The sequence below is a fragment of the Meriones unguiculatus genome, chromosome 2, assembly GCF_030254825.1.
Source record: "Meriones unguiculatus strain TT.TT164.6M chromosome 2, Bangor_MerUng_6.1, whole genome shotgun sequence".
NCBI lineage: Eukaryota > Metazoa > Chordata > Mammalia > Rodentia > Muridae > Meriones > Meriones unguiculatus.
In genome coordinates, this window is record NC_083350.1 from 166,593,492 (window position 1) to 166,601,137 (window position 7,646).

Here is a 7,646-nt window from a genome sequence, read left to right on the forward strand (position 1 = left end):
GATAGAAATTTTGATTTAGGATGAATCACAATGAGAACGTAATTATTTTTTGATTGTCTTAATGGCATTTGAGCTTATCGGGTTTACATGAGAAATTAAATTGAGCTAAACTGCAATGTGTTGAGATTTTGCTAGGTGTTAGGATGAGTGAGTGAATTTTCCATGTGAAATAGATGCTAACACAGAGGATATATTGTGGAAAATCTTCACCCACCTAAAAGAAAACAGAAAGAAAGAAAAGAAGGAAGGAAGGAAGGAAGGAAGGAAGGGAGGAAGGGAGGAAGGGAGGGAGGGAAGGAGGGAAGGAGGGAGGGAGGGAGGAAGGAAGGAAGGAAGGAAGGAAGGAAGGAAGAGAAGAAAACGAAAGAAAACAGACATTTTCATTAGAAATTATAAACATTGCTCTATATGGAAAGAAAAACTTTTTCAGGTTTAATGAAGTTAAGTTATATTAAAATAAGCAGGTAATGTTGAATCATCTTGATGGACCATAAAAGCAATGCAAGTGTCATCATGAGAAAGAAACAGAGATGTTTTGATATACACAATGATGACAAACGCAGAAGGGAGTGTGTAATCTGAAGACAGCTCCCAAGCCCAAAAATGTGAAGACAGTCATTGGATCCTGAAGAGGCAAGGGACAGATGGTCCTCCAGTGTCCTAGAGAGAAAATGGCCACAAAGCTCCAAATTTCTAGCCTCCAGATGGAGAGAATAAATTTCTGTGTTTTTTTAGTTATTGGGTTTGAGGTAGTATTATTTTTTTACAACATCCTCAGAAAATGAATGTAGCTTCTCTTTCTCTTTTGCAGCTGTGCCAACTCTGTTGCTAGGAGCTACAGAACAGCCAAACATAGGAGTAGAAGTTGTCAGCATATGTTTATGCTTGACAAATTATAAAGATTAGAACATTATAAATTATGTACAACAATTCATATACAAAGATTCTTATAAAAGCTAAATATAGGAATAAATATATTGCAATAAACTATGGGGAGAGAGAAAACAATTACTTGGAATGAAACTCTTTTTAACATCATTAAATATACACTAGCTAAAAACTCACAGCATTTGAAATACAAAAGTACTTGAATTTACTCAAATTTCTATAGGTCAAATTGTTGTGGACATGCGTATCTGGTATAGATATTTGAAAAATATAACAAATTATTCATTAAATAAGACAGCTCTTTATACTCTTCATTTTCATTTATATTCTGGTATGGATAACCTCTCAAAACAGATGAATCAATATCTGCTTTTAAACATGATTCGTATATAAATATATGCATAGATATGAATTTATATTTAGAAATAAATATATAATAGCACAGGACATTATTTCCAGTTACCTTTTAATTTCTTCTCAATGTCTACTTTCATGGATGTAGCAGGGAAATGGATGCTCGGGTAGAAATTAAATTTCTCAGCTTCCTTTGCAGCTATATTTAGCTCTACTACCATTTTTTACACGATCAAAATCACTCTTTTTCCTGTGTTCTTTCTTGGCAGAATTATGGATCAGCATAAACATGAAGTCTTCGAAGTTTTGGACCTCTAAATAAAGTATATGGGTGGTCTTGAAAGATATCTTCATGAAGATGCCTCATTGTCATGAGTAGTTCTTGTTACTGGAATGCTGTAGAAAAGAGAAAAATGCATGTCTCTCTTGAATTCTGGAGTGTTTAGAAGTATCTAAGCCTATACTTCAACAAATAAATGTCTTAATTAGCATAGAGATAAAAGGCCTTAATTAGCAGAAAGCAAATAATAAGGAAGCAAGATTCCGGAAAGGCAATGTAGCACGCAACTAGACAGCATCTCTTCTAGTTGCCTTGCTTAGAAATCAACACCAGATGTCATAGAATATTTATTGTATGTCAGTTTCCTCCAAGATAAAGCATTCCATCTCGAAGAAAAGCTTAAGGTGCAGAATGTTATAAAGGGAGATCCCATATTCCATCCTCCAGGAAAGCTTGTTAAACTCGGGAAGGAAACAACTCAATAATTTAAATAAGTCCCTGGAACTTGTCAGATACACTAGGATACGCACTCTCCAAGCTTATATAAACAGAAAGGACTGTTAGAAAATCCAAGCTGCCTTGAAGAGACTAAAAACTCCTGAGCTCCATGAAAGAAACACTTTCCAAGCTACCACACATACTTGCATAGCATTTAGAGATATAGCTGTCTTTGAGTCATTTCAGCGCCTGTAAGTAATTCTTCATCCATATTCTTGTGAGGGAGCCCAATAAAATTCATTGGTTCACCAAGTTGTATTTCAATGGTCCTGGCTTTAGTCTGTTAATGGTCTTGTTTGTTTATTTGCTTGTTTGTTTTTAATCTTGGATGAGTAATATTTTTCATGACTTCCCCTTAATAGTGAAACATTGCAAAAGGCAAGTAACTTTTTTCACAGGTTTTTTGAAGAATTATAGATTAACAGTGGGAACATAAAGAAAAGAGAGAGAGAGACAGAGAGAGAGATAGAGAGAGAGAGAGAGAGACCACAGTATACTAATGATTGACTAACCTCTGCAAGTAACAGGAGATCTGTCTCACTTTGGGACTCATGGGAAAACTGTTTAGACCATTAATCAGAATATGCGAGAGACCCTAGTACTTATAACTACACTTCATGGAGTTTCTCTTAAGTCATGAGGATCTGCCATTTTATGAGCTTCTTCATAAAAGAGCTGAGCAACCCTTCAAACAGCAGCCAGAGAAACTTCTCAGCTTGGTGAGCATAAAGACCCAAGTACCAAGCAGATAAATTTACCAAACCTACAAGTGTAAAAAATATTCAAATTTAAGGTTAGAAGCTGTGTTCTGGAAAATGGTCTGTCTTAACGGCCAATGAAGTCAGAGATATATCTAAGGCCTGTGCTGTAGCACATTAATAATGAGTCTGACACAGTTTCTGAAATGAAGGTCCAAACCCTGGTTCCATAACATACCATACATGTAAAGCAAAACAAAGTGTCTCACCTCCGTTTCTCAGTCTTTTCACCTGCAAAGTGGAGATAATTACAATACCATCCTACCTCATAGTTGTATCATGCACCGAATTCTTATTAACTATGCAAGCCGAGTAGTAAGCTTAGAACTGTAACTTATTCTTACCCAATGTAAAATTATCCTAAGCTCAATAAATGTATTACTTCTAAAGCAATTTGTTTACTGGTAAATCCTTGGTTCTTGTCACATAGAATCAAATAAATTTCTTCTAACCCATATGCTCAAAGGACTACCAGAAATATAATTTTGTAAGATATCCCTAAGATGAAATGAACTAGTCAGGCCAATGATTGAGCTTTCCTACTGAAGAGTCTAAAGTATAATTAAAATAGCTCCATAAGCCTATTTTCTTGGAAAATTCCCACATTCTTACAGAAAATTGCTGGACTTCATAGGAAGCTCAACAACAACCAAAAATTAATGATGATTATTGTTCAATAAAGAAAATCAAGAAGTAAGCTGTTTTTGCTTGTTTAAATGCTGCTCACAGAGATAGTACCAGTGGTTAAAAACGATGCTGCTTTGTAGGTGCAGGGGTGATGCCCTCCTCCCCCTTTCCCCTCTTTACCTGTTGCAGTCCACAGAGCTGGCCCCGGGTCATGAGAGCTGATGAGCTAGCCCTGGCCCTCACCACTACATCACTCAGGAGAGCAGGCCCTGCACCTTGCCTGGGCAGCACAGTAGTGCCAACCCCCTTGCTACCTACAACCAGCAGGAGAGCTGCCCATGGGGTCATGAGAGGAGGGGAGCTGTCACTGTCCCTCACCTCTCAGCACTCAGGAGATTAGGCCCTGAGGTTTACCTGGACAACACAGTGGAGCTGAGCCCTGGTGGTGAAGGCGCAGGTGAGCCAGCCGGAAGGTATGAGAGCAGGAGAGCTAGTCTAGCCCTTTGCAAGCTGCAAAACTTGGAAAAGTGGGTCCTGAGCCTCAATTGGGCAGCTTAGTGAAGCTGACTCTGAAGGGGTGTGTGTGTGTGTGTGTGTGTGTGTGTGTGTGTGTGTGTGTTTGGGTGGAGGCTGCAAGGGTGAAGAGCAGATATGGGAGGGTGGGGAGATAAGCAGGACTGGGATGCACGATATGAAACTCATAAAAAATAATAGAAAGTTTTTCAAAACACGATGTCACTTGATTTTTAAAATGGACATTAAATTTGAAAACATTTATAAGATTCCACAAAGTTCCTGGTAAAGGAGAATTCTCAACATGCATGTAGAAACAGGAGAGAACAGACCCTATGAGAAGAAATAGGCAGAATTCCAACTTAAAAATTGCACTTACCTGGCCAGGCACGGTGTTACAGGCAGAGGCAGGTGAATCTCCATGATTTCTGCAAAGTGAGTCCAGAACAGCCAGAGAATCAGTGTCTTGGAAAACAAAACAAAACAAACAAACAAACAAACAAAAAAACAGTGATCACTTGACAAAGAGAAACATGCTGGGTGAAGGGGAAACAGATGACAGGAATCTGATGCACTCAATACTTTGCTTTAAAGATTAACAGAAACATATTGGTTCAATACTCACAATGGTGCTTTGAATGGCTGTAATTGTCCCACGAATGAGGGTAATCTATCTCAATGATAAACCATGCTTGTATCAGATACGAAATAGGTGTCAGAAGGCCTAAGTGGAAGCAGTGAATCCTGGCAAACCTTGAAGAATTGGCTTAAGGACGGCAGGATGAGAAAAGCCTTCTGGGTCTCATCAAGCCAGTGTCCATCCATATGAAGAGAAGAAGGCAGTGTCAACATCATGCCGAATGTGTGGGAAGATTTCAAGTTCCATAGACTCAGTAGCAGAGGTTCTAAGAGATGACAATTTGGGGACTCAGGTTCTCAGAAAGAGTGAGTTGGTGTAAAGACTAAGCCAGTAAAATTACAAATGAGATAACAAGGAACTTGTGTTCCACTTGAGTTTGATTTGTTTCCAAGAGGAAGCTACCTCAACAAAGAATCTGTTCTGAACTACAGATAAATCCATGTTCTTTTGTTTGGTAGACTGACAAAGGTTATCTTCCAGGCTTATGGTTTATTTTGCTTTTTCTTTTCAGCCAAAGTCTTCTGCTGGCATTTACAAACCAGGCCACAGAGGAAGACAAGGCAGCCAGTCCTGATGAGACCTGCTAGGCTAGGGACAGAGGGAAGGGAAGGAGAACCTCACCTATCAGTGTACTGGGGGAGAGGCATAGGAGGAGAAGAGAGATGGGTGAAGGATTGGGAGGGGACAGGAAAAGGGCTACAGCTGGGATACAAAGTGAGTAAATTGTAATAAATTAAATAAATAAATAAATAAATAGAGAGATAAATAAATAAATAAATTGAGACATTTTTGAAATTTCAGAAATTAAAAAAATAATTCTTTATATTTTTATAAATCATTGCTAAGAATTTTTCCCTTTATTTCATATTTTTATTATTTTTCAGTAGACAGTATATTGATTATGATAACTCATTTTAGCCCTTGTATATTTTTTTCAAACTGATACAGAGAGAAGAGTAACTGTTTTGTGAAGTTAGATATGATACCAATTAAGGAGAACAACAAGTAAGGAGAAAGGTGGATCAGTTTCTTTGCTGGTACCTTGAAAATTTCACTGCAGCATACAAACTCTTTCTTGTGTAGTGTAGAGAAGTCTCTGCCCAAATGTTCTTCATAACATAAAGATTAGTCTTTATTAAACAAGCCTGGAATGCTTTGTTTCGTGGCTTCCTCAAATAGTTACAAGGATGTTTAAAATAACATAAGCATGGACTTCTTCATTTCTGAACACATATACACACACTGAAGAAACCATACACTGAAGTTATCTACAGTGCAAATTTAAGACCAGAGGCTTCTTGACTGCCATGTTTGCCTAAGCCTTCTAACAGCAACTGAAATTCTAGGTCACATGAGCAACTCTCAGGTCTGAAAGATCACTTGAAGGAGTTACAGAATTCACTAAATTTATAATCCACGGTTACCGTTTACTATAAAGAAAAACTCATTAAGATGAGCCTAGAGGAAGAAATGCATAGGCAAGTGTCCAGAAGAGTTCTTAGTGTAAAGAAAGTTCAGTTATTCTCAGAATATCTCACTGTCCCAACAAAAACGAGTGACTATGAATTGAGCATTAGGAACCTAAGGAGACTCACTTGTGCTTACATTGTGGTTTTGAGGACTTCACAGTGTGTTGGTGATTGATTGGCTCACTACACTCAGTCCTGAATTTTTCATGTTCTGGGAGTCTAGCTGATATCATGTGGCCCAGAAGTCTATCATAAATTACCTCATTAGTGGTAATATCTGATGCGCTCCAGGAGCCTCATCATGAACAGCAAAGGTGCTTCTATTACTCAAGAAAGCAAAGACAGTCCAGCAACATGACTCAGTGGCTCAGCACATGCCATGAAGCCTAACAACATGAGTTCATTTGCTGGAATCCCCGTGGTGGAAGGGAAGAACCAACTCCTACAGTGTGACATGTGCATACATACACATGCACATACTAAATATATGAATAAGTACACGTTGAAAGAAAAAGAAAAAAGAAATTCAAACATACTTAGAAGTTATTTCTCTTTGTGAAGTTCTTTTTATTTTTAATTTATTTTTTATTTATTACAATTTATTCACTTTGTATCCCAGCTGTAGCCCCCTTCCTCATCTTCTCCCAATTCCGCCCTCCCTCTGTCTTATCCTCCCATGCCTATCCCCTACTCCACTGATAGGGGAGGTCCTCCCCGCTTTCCATTTGACCCTAGCCAATCAGGTCTCATCAGGACTGGCTGCATTGTCTTCCTCTGTGGCCTGGTAAGGCTGCCCCACAGCCCTTCAAGGGAAAGTGACCAAAGAGAGAGCCACTGAGGGGAAAACAAGGAACAGGACAGGAGCCTACCACAGAGGGCCTGTGAAAGACTCTATCTAGCAGGGTATTAAAGCAGATGCTGAGAGTCATAGCCAAACTTTGGGCAGAATGCAGAGACTCCTGTGAAAGAAAGGGGAGAAAGAAAGACCTGGTGGGAATAGGAGCTCCACAAAGAGAGCAACAGAACCAAAAAATCTGGGCACAGTAGTCTTTTCTGAGACTGATACTCCAACCAAGTACTATGCATGGAGATAACCTAGAATCCCTGCACAGATGTAGCCCGTGGCAGCTTAGTCTCCAAGTGGGTTCTCTAGTAAGAAACAGGGGCTGTCTCTGACATAGAAGTTATTTCTTAACAGTCAGAGACAGAGCTCAAATCTTTTCTTAAGCAAGAGAAAATTTTTTTTCTGCAAAATCTACCCTTTAATCATTGCTTAAGGATTTCTTACAGCAAAACAATGACATTGGTCTGTACTTCTGCATTCAGTAATGTGTTTCTATTGCTCATCAGTAATAACTTTGTAAATATACAACTGATTTGCAAGTGCAAAACAGGGATAACTCTAAACAACGCAACTAGTCTTCCTAACAGTGTCACTGGAACATACACAATTTTTGTGTTTTATTTTACTCTTATTTACATAGGTTATATAACATAAAGATCATGCAGTTACTAAATCCTTCTCTTTCACAGGCCATTCTTTTCTTATTTATACAGTATTATATCAAGTGGAAGTATAATTTAGTGCTCATCAGTGTCAGTACTGCAGAAAAATTATG

At 38.4% G+C, this 7,646-nt stretch overlaps 1 long non-coding RNA gene across 1 annotated transcript; it reads right to left on the reverse strand.

Moving 5' to 3' along the window:
• Window positions 1-1,377: 1,377 nt before the first annotated feature.
• Window positions 1,378-4,796, reverse strand: LOC132652224 (uncharacterized). The gene is made up of 3 exons (XR_009589703.1): window positions 4,544-4,796; window positions 4,298-4,346; window positions 1,378-1,638 (listed from the first exon to the last, which is right to left on the reverse strand). It is a non-coding gene; the product is annotated as an uncharacterized LOC132652224 (long non-coding RNA).
• Window positions 4,797-7,646: the final 2,850 nt, after the last annotated feature.